The sequence below is a fragment of the Lactuca saligna genome, chromosome 8 (genome assembly GCF_052625555.1).
Source record: "Lactuca saligna cultivar CGN05327 chromosome 8, ASM5262555v1, whole genome shotgun sequence".
Classification (NCBI taxonomy): domain Eukaryota; kingdom Viridiplantae; phylum Streptophyta; class Magnoliopsida; order Asterales; family Asteraceae; genus Lactuca; species Lactuca saligna.
Window position 1 is genome coordinate 168700633 of NC_136424.1, and position 18192 is coordinate 168718824.

Here is an 18192-nt window from a genome sequence, read left to right on the forward strand (position 1 = left end):
GGAAGTGTGCAAACTTGGTCAATCTATCGACGATGACCCATATGGTATCAAGTCCACCCGTTGTCTTGGGCAACTTGGTTATGAAATCCATAGTGATCCACTCCCACTTCCATTCTAGAATCTCTGGTTGTTGCAGTAAACCGGAGGGCTTATGGTACTCGACCTTAACCTTTGCACAAGTAAGGCATTTACTTACGAAGGTAGCAATCTCTGCTTTCATATTAGGCCACCAGTATAGCTTTTTAAGATCCAGATACATCTTATCTGAACCTGGGTGGACGGAATACTGAGTGTTGTGCGCCTCGGTCATGACCAAGTCTCGGAAACTACCGTGTTTCGGTGTCTAGATCCGGTCCATGAAATATAAGGCTCCGTCACCCTTGGCTTCTAAATTCTTATCCATTCCTCTGAGGGATTCACTCGTCACATTTTCAGGTTTCATGGCTTCAAGTTGGGCCGCCTGAATTTTTTTAGACAAGTGCGAATGGATGGTTATCGACAATGACTTGACCATGCGACCAGAATATTCCTTCCGACTTAGGGCGTCTGTTACTACGTTGGCTTTACCCGGATCATAACGAATATCGCATTCATAATCACTGAGTAGCTCGACCCACCGTCGTTGTCTCATGTTGAGCTCCTTCTAATCGAATATGTGTTGTAAACTCTTGTGGTCGGTAAAGATAGTGCTTTTCGTTCCATACAAGTAATGTCTCCAGATCTTCAAAGAAAACACCACTGCTCCCAGTTCAAGATTGTGTGTCGTGTAGTTAACTTCATGTGACTTCAACTGTCTGGAGGCATAGGCGATGACCTTACCTCGCTACATCAGAACACACCCGAGCCCTTGGTTCGATGCATCGCAATAGACTACGAAGTCTTCTATCCCTTCGGGGAGAGATAGTATTGGCGCGGTGCACAAGGCTCGCTTGAGCGTTTGGAACGCTCTCTCTTGTTTCTCTTCCCAGTCAAAGGCAACGCCTTTCTGGGACAGGGTTGTAAGAGGTTTCGCTATTCGGGAGAAGTTCTGAATGAATCTGCGGTAGTAGCCAGCGAGGCCTAGAAATTGACGAATTTCAGTAGGCGTCTTCGGTGCTGACCAGTTCTCAATGGCTTTAATTTTGGATGGGTCCACGTGGATTCCCTCTTCGCTTACCACGTGTCCTAAGAATTCGACTCTTCGGATCCAAAATTCACACTTCGAGAACTTCACATAGAGTTTCTCCGTTCGTAAAGTTCCTAAAACTTGTCGCAGGTGATCGCCATGCTCTTCCTTACTTCGGGAGTAGATCAGGATGTCGTCAATGAAAACGATGACGAACTGATCTAAGTAAGGTCAACATACTCTGTTCATCAGGTCCATGAAAACTGCGGGCGCATTGGTCAATCCGAATGGCATCACCACGAACTCGTAGTGTCCGTAACGAGTTCGGAAGGCTGTCTTTGGAACATCCTCCTCTAGTACCCGTAACCGGTGATATCCGGATCTCAGATCAATTTTGGAAAAATAGTTCGCCCCTTGCAGTTGGTCAAATAGATCGTCTATGCGAGGCAGAGGGTAACGATTTTTGACCGTCAGTTTGTTGAGTTCTCTGTAGTCGATACACATACGGAATGATCCGTCCTTCTTCTTAACGAACAAGACTGGTGCTCCCCAAGGTGAGAAGCTTGGTCTTATGAAGCCCTTGCTGAGCAGTTCGTTAAGTTGACTGGATAATTCCTGCATCTCTGCTGGTGCTAAGCGGTAGGGAGACTTGGCTACTGGGGTAGCTCCTGGGACTAAGTCGATTCTGAACTCGACCTGTCGTTGCGGAGGTAATCCAGGTAGTTCTTCTGGGAAAATGTCAGGGAAGTCGCTCACTACTGGAATGTTCTTTAGTTGTTTCGTTTCGAGGCTTATGTCGACAACGTGAGCAAGGAATGCGTGGTATTCTTTGCGCAGATATTTATGTGCTTGAATACTTGATATAATGAGAAGACTCGCACCAGGTTTGTCACCGTAGACGATAAGAGTTTCGTTAGACAGGAGGTTTAAACGGAATGCTTTCTCGAAGCACATTATGTCGGCACGATGAAGACTCAACCAATCCATGCCGATGATAACATCGAAGCTTTTTATTGAGACCGGCATGAGGTCGATTGGGAATGAATGGTTATCTAGGGTTAGGATACATCCTAAGTATATGCTACTGGTGTTTTCTGTTTTTCCATTAGCCATTTCTACTGTGAATTGTTCTTTAAGTGCGTGTGGTTGTTGTTTAAGCATGCGAGCAAATTTATGGTTCACGAAGCTTCGCTCCGCTCCACTATTGAACAGAGTGCATGCATAGGAGTTATCGAGGAGGAACGTACCAGTCACCACTGTCGGGTCAGCAACTGCTTCCCCGTGGCCTATAGCTAGTACCCTCCCTACTCCTCCAGCATTCTTCGCCTTGGGGCAGTCCCTCTTATAGTGGCCTGCTTCGCCACATCCATAGCAGGTCGGGCTCGCGCCAGAGCCGGGGACTTGTGTGATCGGTTGTGCTGGGAATTTACAGAAACGGACGGTGTGTCCTTTCCTGTTGCAGTTAGAGCACTGCATTTCGCGGCAGGGGCCGTTGTGGTGGAAGTTGCATTTGTTGCACTTTGGCAAACTTCCAGCATACTGCTTCATCGGAACAGTAGCAGTAGCAGGGGTTATCGCGGCATGCACTGCCACAATTTGTTGCTTTTTGGCAGATCGCTGCTTCTTCTTGTCATCCCAGAACTTCTGCTTAGTGTCAGCGGGTTTAGAGGGTTCCGGGATGGCTAGGGTTGTTGTGGTTGCAAGGGTTTTGACTCCATGGTCAATGAGTCGATGTGCTAGTCGCTTAGCACTATCGAATGTAGCGGGGTTTGATGATAGGACATTCCCCTGATACGGAGACACTAGCCCCCATATGTACCTTTCGATCTTTTTCCCTTCAGTGGGAACCATATTAGGGCAGAGGGCCACCAGTTCGCCGAATCTGGCGGTATAAGCAACAATGTTGGTGTCCTTCATGGTTAGGCTCCAAAGCTCCTGCTCTAGTTTCTGGATCTTGCCCCTCGGGCAGTATTCCTCAATCATGAGGTCTTTCATCGTTTCCCAGCCTATGTCGTTGGCCACGACGAGAGTTAGAGATTTAACGTGGCCGTTCCACCACGTAAGTTCCTTTCCGTCAAAGGTGCATGCGGCATATTTGACTTTGCTCGCAGCAGGGCATGAACAAATTTCGAAGACTGATTCAGTCTTCTCGAACCATTGTGAGAGGGCAATGACTCCACCGGTCCCATGAAAGGACTTCGGCTTGCAGTTGGTGAAATCCTTGTAAGAGCACTCTCTCGAGCGCACAGGAGTTTCAACTAGAATGGAGTTTACAGGGGTTCCACCTCTGCTGGCATCAGTAGAGTGATACTGTGCCATGGCAGTTGCCACTGCTGCAGCTACGGCAGCATTTAGGGCTGCTGTATCGATGACCGGAGGTGGAGGAGGCGGTGTAGGTGTAGGGTTATTTCGGGGAGATTTGCGAGGAGGCATCTTTCAGCTATAAGTTTATAAAGATGAGAAAAGTGGTAAGAATCAAATTGTAAGTAAGGTGAGAGTGACACATGGACTAACTAACCATAGCCCAACAATTGAATGAGTGTTTGAGATCATAACAAGGAAGATTCGTAGGAAAACACAAGTGTAAAGATTCTTCCCACAAAGTAGGTAGTTGTCAATAATACTGGTATTACTGATGTAACGAGTTCAATGAAAATTGACCTAACAGTAGGTCTTACATCATACCATACGGAAAGTTTGACAGTTCTTAGATTCCTAATTAGAGTACTGAAAGTTAGGAATATTTTACAGATAAGTGCTACTTAGAGCACAGATGTTAAAGGCTAATCCTTAACCCAAAAGATAATGATGTACTAGACATCATCTAACGGTGATGAGTATTCCTTGGGAGAACCCTGAGGTCTCTCATTTGACGGACCACCTCTTGAAGGTGTCGTTCATGAGCCCTTTGACGAGCTCGAAGTTCCATGACTTCTGCTTGAGAGGCAACCAGATGTTGTTGTAGAGTTTCATTGGTTCTCCGGGTCCGTTCCATGTCTTCTTCGAGACGGCGAATGCAGACTGTGTTGACACCAGAGTTGGCATCAATCTCCACGACCCGGTCAAAGGCTACTCGACCTTGCTCAACATTACGAGCTATTCTGCGGATTATGATGGGCAGAGCTCGGTCCGCAGAGCCACCATCGCTAGCGTTGTAAAAACATCGGTCCCCAATGTAGGGTAAGGGTTGACCCTGCTCATCACTCCAGCGATTCAAGTTATCTACCCACAAGGGAGTGGGACCTGGAAAAGCTGGTCGAGGGTTGTTGTTCGGGGCTTGACCTACTGGAGGTAGGTTGTTGACTTCGGGCTCAGAGTCTGATCCATCCGAGAAGCCTTCAGCTTGATGATCATCCAACGGAATTTGGTGCTCATCATCAGACTCTACTTCGAGCCATCCTGCGTTGCCTTCATTTGGAAAGTGCGGGTTGCCGTTATGAAATCCAGCCATTTAGATCTACGCGAGAAGAGAGGTATAAGGATATAGTATATATGTAGTTAGTAGTACAAAATACACCTATAGTATTTTAAGTTTAGGTTCTATTGATCTTCTTGTGGTATTGTTGGTAAGTTTTTAGACTTGTTAACACATCACAACCATTCTAGGGCATATGCTAATCACTCCTAGGACCAGCATAATTGATCAGACTATGCCATTCCCAGGACTGACCATATATCCTCGAGCTTACCTATGATATTTAACAATCGTAATACTTTTGTTCTTGTCGTTGTGACACTGCTTTTAGTATGAATGCAGACTAGTATACTTAATTAAATATTTTAGTATTTAAATTATAGACTCTTGGTCAGAGTGTTTTAATCCCAAATGGGTTTATAGTTTAGTATATCTTTTATGGGTTGATATACTTGATTCACTATAAACAATGCCCTGATACAAATTTGTCACACCCCAAAACCAAGAACGGCGGAAATGTTCTGGGGCGGAGGACATCATGTAAAGTATCACAACACAGTAAATGTAAATAAGCAAACAGCATCATCCATTGCATTAAATATAGAATTTTAATACAAGCGTGTTCTGTACATTTTAGACACCAAAAATAACGTATATCAAAATAATAAGATGAGTCTTGAATGCGCTCCATCTTCTCAAAAGTTGGCCTCGGTACCTGTCTACTGATGACCTGAGATTACAAGTTATTTTGAAAGAGTTTATCAGCATTAAGCTGGTGAGTTCATAAGTATTTTAGTGTCGGTATTTGTCATCCAAAAATGTTTGAACATGTATCAAGTATAAGTTTGTAAAATGTATGTAAAGGTTTGTAAGTATTTGTAAAAAAGTTTGAATCTCTCAGAAAAACCTATATTTTCTATTAAAGTAGCCTTCTACCAAGGCTTAACTATTTTGTATACTTGTTTGTTGTAAAAGTGTGTAATTTCCCTGGTGTAACTATCATTTAACAAAATATAGTTTGTACATTAATGTTTAAGTGAGGTTATCACTAAAATATGTAATGGGTAAATCATTGTAGTACTGTAGTTTTGTATTATAGGAACTACTGTTGTACTAACTACCTTAAACCGGGTTTATATTAAGGTATCATGTGATAAATTGCACCATACTATCGACTGGTAACAACGACATACGAATGGTCGTAATAACGGAATGATGTTTGGCACCCGCAGACCTGCAGGTTCGGCTGTAGCTAGCAGCAAGGTGTAGGATAGTCAATCCAGTATAGATCCATACGCAAACTCACGCTCTCCCTCCAAGAGAATTTTGGCTACAACTCGGGCCATGACAATTAAGGCATGCTCCGATACAGTGGATCACAATTGTCAACGTATTCTTGTATATGTAATGAAATGAACTGTTCTAGTATAGTTGTATATGTTCTTCCTCTAGTATGGTTGTATATGTTCTCTTTCTAGTATAGTTGTATATGTTCTCTTTCTAGTATAGTTATATATGTTCTCTTTCTAGTATAGTTGTATAAGTACTCGTAGTAATAAGTATTAACTCATGAATGAACTGACTCATTTATCTAGAAATTGCAGTAGTATGATCCTATGTTACCCCGATGGTAACTTACTGATGATGTACTGATAAGTATGAATATGGAAGTACTTTTATGTCTATACATGTATATATGATATATAACTAACATTGAAACGACCCTCGGATGGTCACCCGAAATCCCACCAGACCACATCCAAATCGAGGAAAAGGAAATAGAGCGGATGGCCTTCCTAAGCCCTTTAAACATTACTTATATACCTATACATATATGGGCATGCAATTTATAAGAAGTAAAACAAAGTTTAATAAAAGCATTTGATAAGTAAAAGAGTTTGTAAAACATTTTGAAGTGAAATAGTTTGATAAACAGTTTGAACAATGATAAAAATCATTGGTTTTTTAGTTATTAATCACATGTGATTAATGTAATCACATGTGATTGATGTAATAACTGTAAGTGTTTAACTTGTATCCCCCCCATAAAGTATTTAAAACATTTAAAAGCATTTCAAAGGTTAATTTAAGGGGTATGAACTCACTTGTGGTGAGTAGATTGGATTGATGTATCGGGTACCGTGCTAGGTGGCAAACAGAGACTTGTTTACTCGCACGAGCCTAGTTATCATATAATAAGCATATATATAACTAATTAGCCAAATAATAACTTAACAAAATAAGTTGGGACACTTAGGAACATGTAAACACTTTGTATAAGTGTTATAGGTCCTAATGGTTGCATTTAAGTTGCTATGGGACAAGGTTAAAGGGTTTGAAGCTTCAAAAGACCTTGTAAAAGAGTTCACCACCCAACAAACCCCACCTTTGGAGTTTACGGTCATAAACTCCTTGATTTGACGGCCGTGAACTCCACTCTTGGTGGTTTTGGGTGTTTTAAGGTGCTAAATGAATCCTAGAATAAGCCTAGCATTGATAGATTAATCCTTGAAGTAGTTTAAGGCCTTAGAATGCTCCATAGAGGAGTTTACGGCCAAAAGACCATATCCCCTAGATTTTACGGCCGTAAAATCCTATGGGGTGTTGGTTTTAATTCTTTTAAGTCACTTTCACATGTAGGATAGCTTCGATGTTTTTGATTTAGGCTAAAGGGGACATTAGGCACATATTTGTGCCTTTACTTGGAGTTTATGGCCCAAGAGATGTTCCTTGGCCGTAAACTCACTTTTAGGGATGATTTTGATGTAATTTACTCCCCATTCAAGTTACAAGTATCAAAGGGTAATTGTCTTAAAGCCTTAGGGGTGTTTAGGGCACTCTTAGCCCTTGAAAAAGGGGTTTACGGCCCAAGAGCATATCCTTGGCCATAAACGCCTAAAACTAGATGATCTTGGATGATTTCTAGCCTCTAGTGTTCATACATTAAGTCCTTAATTAGTTGCTTAACATGGAAATGAGACTAGGTAGCTTTTAGGCCTTGTTTTGGAGTTTACACCCCAAGAACGTTCTTGGGCCGTAAGCTCCCGGATCTTGTACTTTAGACATGTAATCTATGTTATAAAGCATAAAACAAGTAATAAAACACATCTAGGAAAGTAGACTCACAATCTGGGATGAAAACCCAAAGATCCGTCAGAGAGAAAATGGCTTTTCTCTAGTTGGAAATGTGAATAATGAATTAATTTAATTCAGAAATCTATTTATAGTCCTGGAATATTTTGGCAGAAAATATTTTTATTCCGGAAGTTGGACTATAACATTATGAAACTTGGAATGTTCAAATTTCACGAACCCAGGAGTATCCACTCTCCTGGTAACTCCTTAAACGTAAACCCTAATGTACGCAAACTTATACGGAAAAGTCTGAAACTCACTGAAACTGGACTAGCTTCTATTGAATAGATAATGTTCGTACAAATGGAAAATTTCGGGTTGTCACATATACTATTATAATATTATAGGTTTAGTGTGTGTATATATATATATATATATATATATATATATATATATATATATATATATATGTTTGTGTGTGTGTATAAGAGTAAAGTCAGTCTTACCGTTAGTAGGCCTCGTTCACGAAGTCGGTCTATAAGGGGGTATAAGGTTTACTACCTATAAAATGGTAGTTTAATGGGTGTCCACTCTCACCCACCGCTTCCTTGACTAGTGGACGGTCGTTAGCCTAACAGGTTTGACAAGACATTTAAATTCTCATTAAAAGTATAATGAAATACTAAGTAACTAAACACTTATAAATTCTCAATCTTAGTTACTTTGGAAAATATGAATTTGGTTCTAACCCATGAAATTGTACTTTGCACATTGTTAAGTCGTTTTTGGAGTGTGTGTGGTTAATTGACACACTAATCTGAGACTGACAGTGCATGGCAAAGGGTAGCTTGATGTTAATCATAGATCAATGGAGCATGTGTGGTTAACCGGCACATTGATTAGTTGGTTGTAACATTGAGTGTACCATGCTAATTTGCATGGTTATTCATACCTTGTTTGTGATCCTTGGCATCTCAGTCACAAACTTGAAGGGCACAATCGAGATTTAAACATGTCACTGAATTGTTCAATGAATCTCAAAGGATTTAGGAGTTTCAATCCATTTAAAACCTAATGATAAATGTCGTTTTCATGGTGGGAATTGGTAAATCGTCATTTACTTACCTTCAAATATTTTGCATTCAAATTACGACATCCCTCTTCCGAATTGTAAAATATTGTGTTGGGTCCTAGCCTTAATATTTCATTTGGGTGTTATATTAAGGAATTAAATCAACTAACTTGAATTTCTCCCATTGTAGATGTCTTGTTCAGACAACTATGGTCTTCCCAAATCTTTTGGAACAAGATTCCCTCTTGAAGATGATGTTCCAAGATTGGATCGTGGAAGTGGAAATCTACTTCACTTCCTCCACCTCCTCCAATTATTCTCCCTGACCCACAAGCTCGAAGACTTGAAAAGTTCAAGGTCACTCAAGCCCTACTTGTAAAGAAACATCAAGATGGAAGACCTGTGTGTACTCACGTCTTAGAGATGAAGTCGCATATTGACAGGCTGAGAGCATTGGGTGTCTATGTCTCGAGGAAGTTGGTTGTTGACTGGGTTCTTCAATCACTTCCTGTGTCATGTAGTGAGTTCATTAAGGACTACTATGTGACAGACCATGACATGACACTTATTGATCTTACTTATTTGCTTGTTGTTGCTGAATCAACAATGATTTGGCGCACTGGAAAAACAAATTTGATTGTAAGATCTACTTCTCAAACTTCCATGGGCATTGACAATGGAGACATTGGAAGTACAGAAAAGAGTTCTCTTCCCAATGGAAAGGGATCGGCCATGGTCAACCCGGTTGACCAAAAGGTAAAGAGAAAGGCTAAGTCTGAGATAGTCTTGTGTACCATTCCCAAAGAGTCTATATGTTTCTATTTCCAAGAGAAGGGACATTGGTTGTGAAGCTGCCCTGACTACCTGAAAGATCTTAGAGAAGGTAGAATCAAAAAGTTTGACTCTGCTCCAAGTAAGTCCACTATCTAACTCTGTTATGTTCCTAATTGTTGATTCTTAATACATGATGTGACAAGGTTTCATTTTAATTTTTTGTAGGATCATGCAAAAGGAAAGAAGCTTAAAGGAAGAGTATTCTGAAACTGGTTGCGAAGATGGATTTCAATCGCATGGTTCGATGATCGGATTTTTGAGCTACTGCTTAAGAGTTATGATAGATTGCTTAGAAATTTGTAATAACATAGTTTTCATTTGTAGTTGCATTGTAAGGAAAGTTTTTTCCGCATTTTATAAATAAATAAAATTTTGTTTTATTTTTATATCTCCTTACAATGGCATTTTTGAAAAATTGATGTTTGTATGTTTCTATGTTAGCAATATGAATTTGATTCTTTCATTTGTGGTAGTGACGAGAATTTGCCAAATAGAGAAAGATTCTCATCACCCAAGTTTCAGTTGGATAGAAACTTGGAATCATGCAGCTTGGAGTGTGTGATGAATGAGAACCTTTGTCTTTGGGACATTAAGACTAATTCCTTGTTCACATGTATATGTGAGTCAAGTGAAGGACTAGGGGATCGGGTACACTGGGTGTGCGCTGGTCAGGTCCACCACAAAGAACGATAAGACTATCCGTCATGATTTACTAAAGTTTAGTAAATATGGTTATGCTTACAAGTTTAAGTATAATTCTGAATCATTTGGAAAGTTTCAATGTATGACAAAATGAATGAGAAAAATCAAATTAGGCAAGATGGGAGAGTACTTGAGTATAGTGATCATCTTAATGACTATGAAAACCATATCACAATTGATCCTCAAAGGACATCTTAGTGTATTTGTATGGCTAAGAAGAGGAACTGTGAATTGTTGAAATGGTTAAATCTAAAAGATGAGTCATACTTCGTTCTAAAAACAAGTCTTATGGAATTGGGATTAGTGGGAAATTCTCAATTGATGTGTTTGGGTTCTTTTCAGATAAGGCATTGGATTCTTGGTTTTGGAGCTGAGTAGTGATGGTTGTCCTTTATCAGTTACCTTCAGTAGGAGCAAGGATTCGTCTGCCGTCAGTATGAGGATTCGGCTTAGAATGGGTTCGATTAATGGAAGGCCTTTGTATGTCAGGGTCGACTTTTATCAAGGATATGGCAGGTGGTCAAGGGTATATATTTTCAAGTATCTGTAAATTCATTCAAACTAGATAGGTTATTTGGTTCGGATTGTGAAGTTGAGTCTTTGTGGGAGCAGTTTTGATTGGTTCAATATGTCTTGGAGTCAGTCATTGTTCAGGATTTTCAATTTCAGTTATGGCGGTTGGATACTCATTGGCTTAAGGAAGAGGTGAGATTCATTCATCGTTAGGGCTTGTGATATCTTCTATTTTGGATTCGCCATCAGTAAGGGTGGGCAGTCATCAGAGCAGGGTGACTTCCGCAATCATTTTTAGGATTCAGGGAGTCCAGTCATGATCGTTTAGTTTGGTAAAGGAGATAATAAGGAATGATTCCGAGGAAGAAATCTAATTTAACTTTGGGAGAGTTGTAACACCCAGAAGTTTAAGGAGAAACTTTGGGTATAAGTCACCTTTTGCGGATTGAACACGACGTGTTGGAGGCACCAACATGGTGTGTCCAGATAAGAAGAGGTGCGGGTTTCATTTTGGGCAACATGACATGTTACCTCTTGGAACACGACGTGTTGATGGCTGGAATGAAACCTTAATCTTCTGGGTTTTGCTCCTTATTTAAAGGAATGTTGAGGCTAGGGTTTGCTCACCCTCAGCCCCCATCATCCCCTCAAGCCCTAAAAGAAACCCTAATCATCCTTCCCTCCCATTTTTGAGCTAATTTGTTGTTTTTGAAGCTAAAGAAGGAAGAAGGTAGAGGAATGAAGAAAAGATCCAGCAAGCAAGCCCCTATTCTTCAATTTGGCACTCTTCTAGACCTTTGTAAGTGTCTAAGACTCGATTTTTATCATTCAAAGTTGTTAGATATTGGGTTTTGTCCTTTTTGCTTCTTGTTCATGAATGTTGGAATGGTTAGATCTCATAAAGTTTGCAACTTTATGAATCTCCGGGTCAAGGAGACCTAGTAATGTCTTGGATCTGGTCTATAATCAAGTTTTGATGCCATGCATAAAGATTAGGTCATAAATCCTCATTTCGACCTAATATGGATTCAAGACATGCATTGGACATGTATGTCCAAAAAGCACCAACCCTTGGGATGGTTTAGGTGTTTGAATCACTTCTAGAAATGATGGACTTCAGACTTTAAGGATTAAGTGTGTATTGGTTAATCATTGCATTATTAAGCTCTATGCTTTGGGTTTTGGACCTTTTTGGTAGTTACAATGGATAAAGTTGGAAACTTTATCCTTCTTAATCACATCTTGGTCTAGATTTTTGCTTTGGAGCTCTTGGAGTCAAAGAGGCAACTGAATGTATTAAGTTGTTGGAACTCAAGCGAACACGAAGTGTTAACAAGTCAACACGACGTGTTGGATGAGGTTTTCCCGAGTATTTGGATGCTAGCGGAACACGGTGTGGCCAAGGGAAATAATACGTGTTGGGTCAACATGGACTATTGACCTTGACCGTTGACTTTGACCAAGTTGGACCTTGAAAGTATTTTAGGTATTTTGGGATTTTGATGGAATTGGTCACTTGGTGGAAATAGGTATCGGTTAGAGAGTTGAGATTCAACATCGGTCCTCATTAGTTCTGTTCAGTATGGGATGTGAGTATTCCTCATTGTACTTACAGGTCGAAGGTACCAATGTGTGTTGTAGTTATCTATTAGATGTGCATCCTAGTGGATAGGATGAGGCTATGCTTTGTGATCTATAAGATCTGTCTGTTTGTTTACTGGCTGGTTATTTGTATGCTTATCTATTATATGTGCACATGTTTGGTCAATGGCTAAGGCTTCACTGCTTTGTGCGTAAGCCAACAGGTCAGGGCATTCCAACCCGATGGTTGAGGGCTTAAGGTATTCCAACCCGATGGTTGATTGGACCCATAGTATGTTGGCATTCCAACCCGATGGTTGAGGGCCTTGGGTATTCCAACCCGATGGTTGATTGGACCCATAATATGTCGACATTCAAATCCAATGGTTGAGGGACTGGGGTATTCCAACCCGATGATTGATTGGACTCATAGTATGTTTTTATTGTATATGTGCTATTTGTTCCTGTGTTGGTATTTTAGGGGAAATCACTAAGCTTCGTGCTTATAATTTCATCTTATTGTTTCAGGTGCTTCATATGATTGTGGCGAGACGAATGCATGACCATACACATTTTTGGTTTTACAACTTATTAGATCTTCGGAGACTCTGATTTTAAATAATGTTTTGAAACAATTGTTTTGTAACATTTCTATTAGACAAAAGGGTTGTTTTTAAAAGTTTTAAATTTGTTCAAATTTTTGGGATGTTTAATTTTTGCACTAGAATTTTTGTTTCGCAACATTCCAAAATTATTTATTTTTCGGATATATATTTTGCTTTATGTGGAAAACATGAGTTTCTTTTAACTTATAATCATATAAAATTAGAAATGACCATAAAACCATAATTAACATTTTAAACATATAATACATACCAAAATGATCATAATAAAATGACCAATCATTCATTGAAATTAACATAAAAATCTTCTCTTCTAATAAAAGACTCATAAACATGCCACATGGCATCTTCTTAGACCCTCTATTTGCCACTAGGCAGTTTTTTGTTCAGCTATGTTTTAATTTCCCGCTCATTTTGAGTATCGATCAGATCAATTTGTATCCCGAAATTATTTATTTTTCGGATATATATTTTGCTTTATGTGGAAAACATGAGTTTCTTTTAACTTATAATCATATAAAATTAGAAATGACCATAAAACCATAATTAACATTTTAAACATATAGTACATACCAAAATGATCATAATAAAATGACCAATCATTAATTGAAATTAACATAAAAATCTTCTCTTCTAATAAAAGACTCATAAACATGCCACATGGCATCTTCTTAGACCCTCTATTTACCACTTAGGCAGTTTTTTGTTCACCTATGTTTTAATTTCCCGTTCATTTGAGTCTCGATCAGATCAATTTGTATCCCAAATAATCAGCAAACGTTATTGCTCTACAGTCTATTTGCTACTCTCTAAAGTTAGACATTTTCAATCTATCCCACAAAATCAGGATTGATTTACCTTCAACCCAATCTCAATAAATCACTATTGAAATCAACTTATCAACAACCACTCCTATTATCTTGGTTTTCGTCTATCGCTACGCCCTAGGACTCCCCTTCTATAACCATCATTTTACTCTCTCGCTATCTCTATGAAAACCTTAGAAATTTGAATGAACCACCACCACCTTACCTCCAGTGCTACACCCCACCACTGCCTCTGCTGATCTAAACCAATATCCAAACACCACAACCAATACCACAACACCACATCTCTTCCACCATCACATGATTTCCATCACTTCCTTCACAGTCTCTCTTACTTGAGATTTGTTTTCCTACTCATGCATCTTACGCTACTGAAAAAGACAGAACAGAAGCACCAAATGATTAGGTTGAAGGTAACATATCCCTATTTCTAATTAGAGGTCGATTGGATTATGATTCGTTCTCTCTTTTCTTTTTATTTTTTCAAAATTTTCCAAAGAAGAAGAGTCGTCCTCTCTTTTCTTTTCATCATTATTGTACGTGTTTAGTTTTGTAATTATTTGTCGAAGTATTTTTATAAAATAGTGATTAACAGACAAGCATACCAGGTGTTTGTGAAAATGTCTCACATATACCATGATTGTATCTGTTCATCAAATCACCACAATTTTCATCAAATCACCACAATTATAATTAGATACAGTTCTTTTCAGTTACTTATCTATTATAAATTTTTATTACATTTTCCTTTGTTATAGTATAAGGACTAAGTTTAATAATTTAAATGTAGTTTTTTTTTTCAGAGCTTCATCTTCACCTCCAAATTGGAAAAAAGTTGTTGATGAGAGGCCTGCAGGTATAACACCTCAAAATCATGTTATTGAATTCAATAATGGAATCTAAATGATATAATATCAATGTAATTTCATAGTTGGAGGTGAAGATCATTCATATTAGTTTTATTTTTTCAAATTCTATTTTTAGAGGGCAATGATTTTTTTATTCTTGGCTATTCCAAATTCATAGTTGACAATAAGGATCCAAGTTTCATCTTTTTTTTACTGGAGTTTTTTTATTTTTGATGGCAACAAACTCATAATGTTGGTGTTTGTTGGAGTACATTACTAATTTTATCGAGAGGCGAGCTCTTATTAGTCTCAAATATTATATAAATTTTAAAATAAAGTTATTAGCAAATGATTAAAAAAAGTTAGCATTCAATTGCTTAATAGTTGTACATCTAAAGATGTAATTAGAATAAGTTTTAGATAAGCAAGTTTGTCACTTGTATAACCTATATTGTTGCATGACATGATCCGTCAAATTTGTAACATATGCACCTTGTTTTTTTTTTCTCTAACGTTTCATTCTTGGGTGGAAACATATAAAGCTTTCATATATTTCTTTTTTTAGGGTTAGGTGGAGATGAAACACACCTATTTTTTTTTCAAAGTACAACTATTTTGTTACTTTGTCCCTTTTTTCTTCCTAGGTACATTTAACTTATTTGAATCCTCTTTTGAAATTATATTGGTTTTTCAGGATTACTGATGGCTCCTGCAGTTGTCGGAGCATGATCTAAATTGATAAATTTATAAATAAGACAAATAAGCAACATGTCCATAGGTGGTTTTCATGAGAATGTTTGTAACATACACCATTCACTATAATCTTAGTTAATAATTTGTTTTCATCTCTCTTTTTGTTTTTGTGGCATACATTGCACAAATTAGTAGATAGAGTAAAGTATATTTCTATTTTCTGCACTTTATCTACACGTTATATTTATTATCTTCTGAAAATCTATCTGAATTCTAACTTTTAAAGATAGCTAATGACTAAGTAGTTAACAAATTAAAAGGGAAAATATATTTAATATTTTAAACACATTAGAAAGTGAAACATAAAGGATGAGAGGTATATCTCCATCATGTTATGTTTATTAACATGTTATTATTTTGATTTTTGATTTTACAAAATACTACTTTACAAAATAATACTACATTATAATGAAAAAATATGAGCCAACTTTATTAATACCAAGTATAGAAACAAAAACCATTAACTAAAAGGCACACTATTAACATCAAATTTTATAGAATTTGTAGTATTTACAAATTTATTATCAATGACTATATTTTTGTAATTATCAACATTATTTTTATTTATCAACCGTGTAATAAAAATAACGTTATTTTTATAAAAGTTATTGATTTTAGATAAAAATAGTAAGTTGACCTATAAAACTTACAATATTATAATAAAAGAAGTGTTTCGAAATCTATGTTAAAATATTATGTTTATTTTATTTATCGTTAATTCAGGTTTACTTACAATCCAAAATAAGCTATAGTTTTTTATTGACATTTATTAGGGGTGTTCATGAATGGTTAACTGAACCGAAAATAAGTTTTGGAAGGTTAACCGATACTATCGGTTTGTTCATTTCTTGAACTTAAACCTAAACTGAAAAATCAGGTTACCAGTATTCGGTTAACTTATTTTCTCGGTTAGGTTATCCGGTTAACCAATTAACCATTACTAATTAACAAAAAATTGTTAAGATTGCTAAACCCCATAACAAATTTCCTAAAAAGAATGAATGTCAATGAATAATCCGTATAATTTGTTTAATTATGTTGTTGTTGTTATTAATAATGGAATTAGGATGAATTATCAAATATCCATGGAATATAGAAAATAATATCGACTAATACAAAAATATATTTTTTTAAATAATAGATAAAAGATAGTCAAATATGTAGTTATTTGTATGAAATGGTAATGAAATGAAATGATAATTTTAATCTATATCAACCTATGTATATTTATAACAAATGTTAATGATGACCATTATTGGTTTATCATGGAAAATATAAATAATATGACCGATTACTAATTATAATTGGAAATTTCTAAGAAATAATTTTGATGTTAACTTAAATGACAAAATATAAACATTATTTCAAAAAATAGAAAATAAAATTTCGATTTTTCGGTTAACCGTCCGTAGCAAAAAACATGAACCTTAACTGGACGGAAAAGTCGAAGATTTTACCGATTCGGTTAACCAAACCGAAAAATTCAAAAATATCGGTTTGGTTAACCTGAAAATCGGTACGGTTTTTAGGTTTTTCGATTCGGTTTTCGGTCTTTGGATATTTTGAACACCTAACATGTAGTATTCTTTTTAGTCATTTTACCAAAAACAATTATCATTCAAAAAGACTATTGCATGAATTAAAACGTCTTTGCTCTGTTAGCTACATCTTAAAAAAAATTCCACATCAAACGGTCAAACTTATTTCGTAAAAGTAAATTCATTCAGTTAACATACCTGTTTCTGTAGAGAAGTATTCAACTCCATTTCCATCGAGCAGCTTAAGGCTACCTTCTTCTGAAACAGCAAGAACTCCAGTGGAATCCAGCACTGGTTTATCACGATTAGCCACCCACACCACGGTCTTTGGATCCATGGTATACCATACACCCACATATCGTCTTACTTCTGATGATTCCTCACGTGAAAAGAAGCCCATTTGAAACTTCTTCTCCGGAGATTCTAAATAATCTGAACCATCACTGATGTTTTGCCCCGTTGTTATAATGTCTCTTGCTACATAGCAGGAGAAACAACCCACCATGAATGTACAGAAGGAGATGATTTGCTTATTAGTGTCTGAAGATATCATGATGAGTTTCTGAACGTAACTTCGAACTGTTTGATGAAGATGGAATAGTGATGAGTGTTAGGTGCCTACGTGAACAAAGAATTATGAAAGAGAGCTCAATTTTCTACGTCAAGTCTTAGTCTTCTAATAGGTCAAAATTTATATGTGAGGTTCGGGTTAATCGTCTGTACATGGAATTTGGATTATTCAGAAATATGAGTGTTGGCCATCCATGTGAATGCATTCATTATAATTCGACAAACCGTAAGAGAGACAGCTACCAGTATCATAACTCATAAGTTATTTTGACATATATACTTCAATAACCATAGAGTTACATCCATGAATAGCAGAAAATTACATTAATCCCCCAAAGTTACGCTTCTGTATATCATTAAAGTTATGCCTAAACGAAGTTATGATAAAATTGGTAATAAGAAACTACGAATTGATATTTACTGATCTCCTTAGGGACAAATAGGAGATCAAAAAAATGGATTTATGAGATTTCACTTTTGAAAACTAAAATGAAACGGAATTTTGAACCATTTTGCAAAAAAAATTACGTAACTTGGATTATAATTTTTTCTATTTTGGGCAATCTAGTGGGTTGAAGATGTCAATAATATAACTATTCGTATAATATTTAGTATATATTTGTTAAGAATTTTTAGTATACTTTGTTATTTTAAAATAGAAAATTAAAAATATATAGACAAAAATGTGTTGGTTTGGTGTAACAAATTGCTTTCCACATAAAAAGTTCATCAATTA

The 18192-nt window shown here is 37.1% G+C and overlaps 1 long non-coding RNA gene across 1 annotated transcript; it reads right to left on the reverse strand.

Annotated features, from left to right (window-relative positions):
- Positions 1–5085: 5085 nt before the first annotated feature.
- Positions 5086–17534, reverse strand: LOC145012979 (uncharacterized). The gene is made up of 2 exons (XR_013664773.1): positions 17085–17534; positions 5086–5250 (listed from the first exon to the last, which is right to left on the reverse strand). It is a non-coding gene; the product is annotated as an uncharacterized LOC145012979 (long non-coding RNA).
- Positions 17535–18192: the final 658 nt, after the last annotated feature.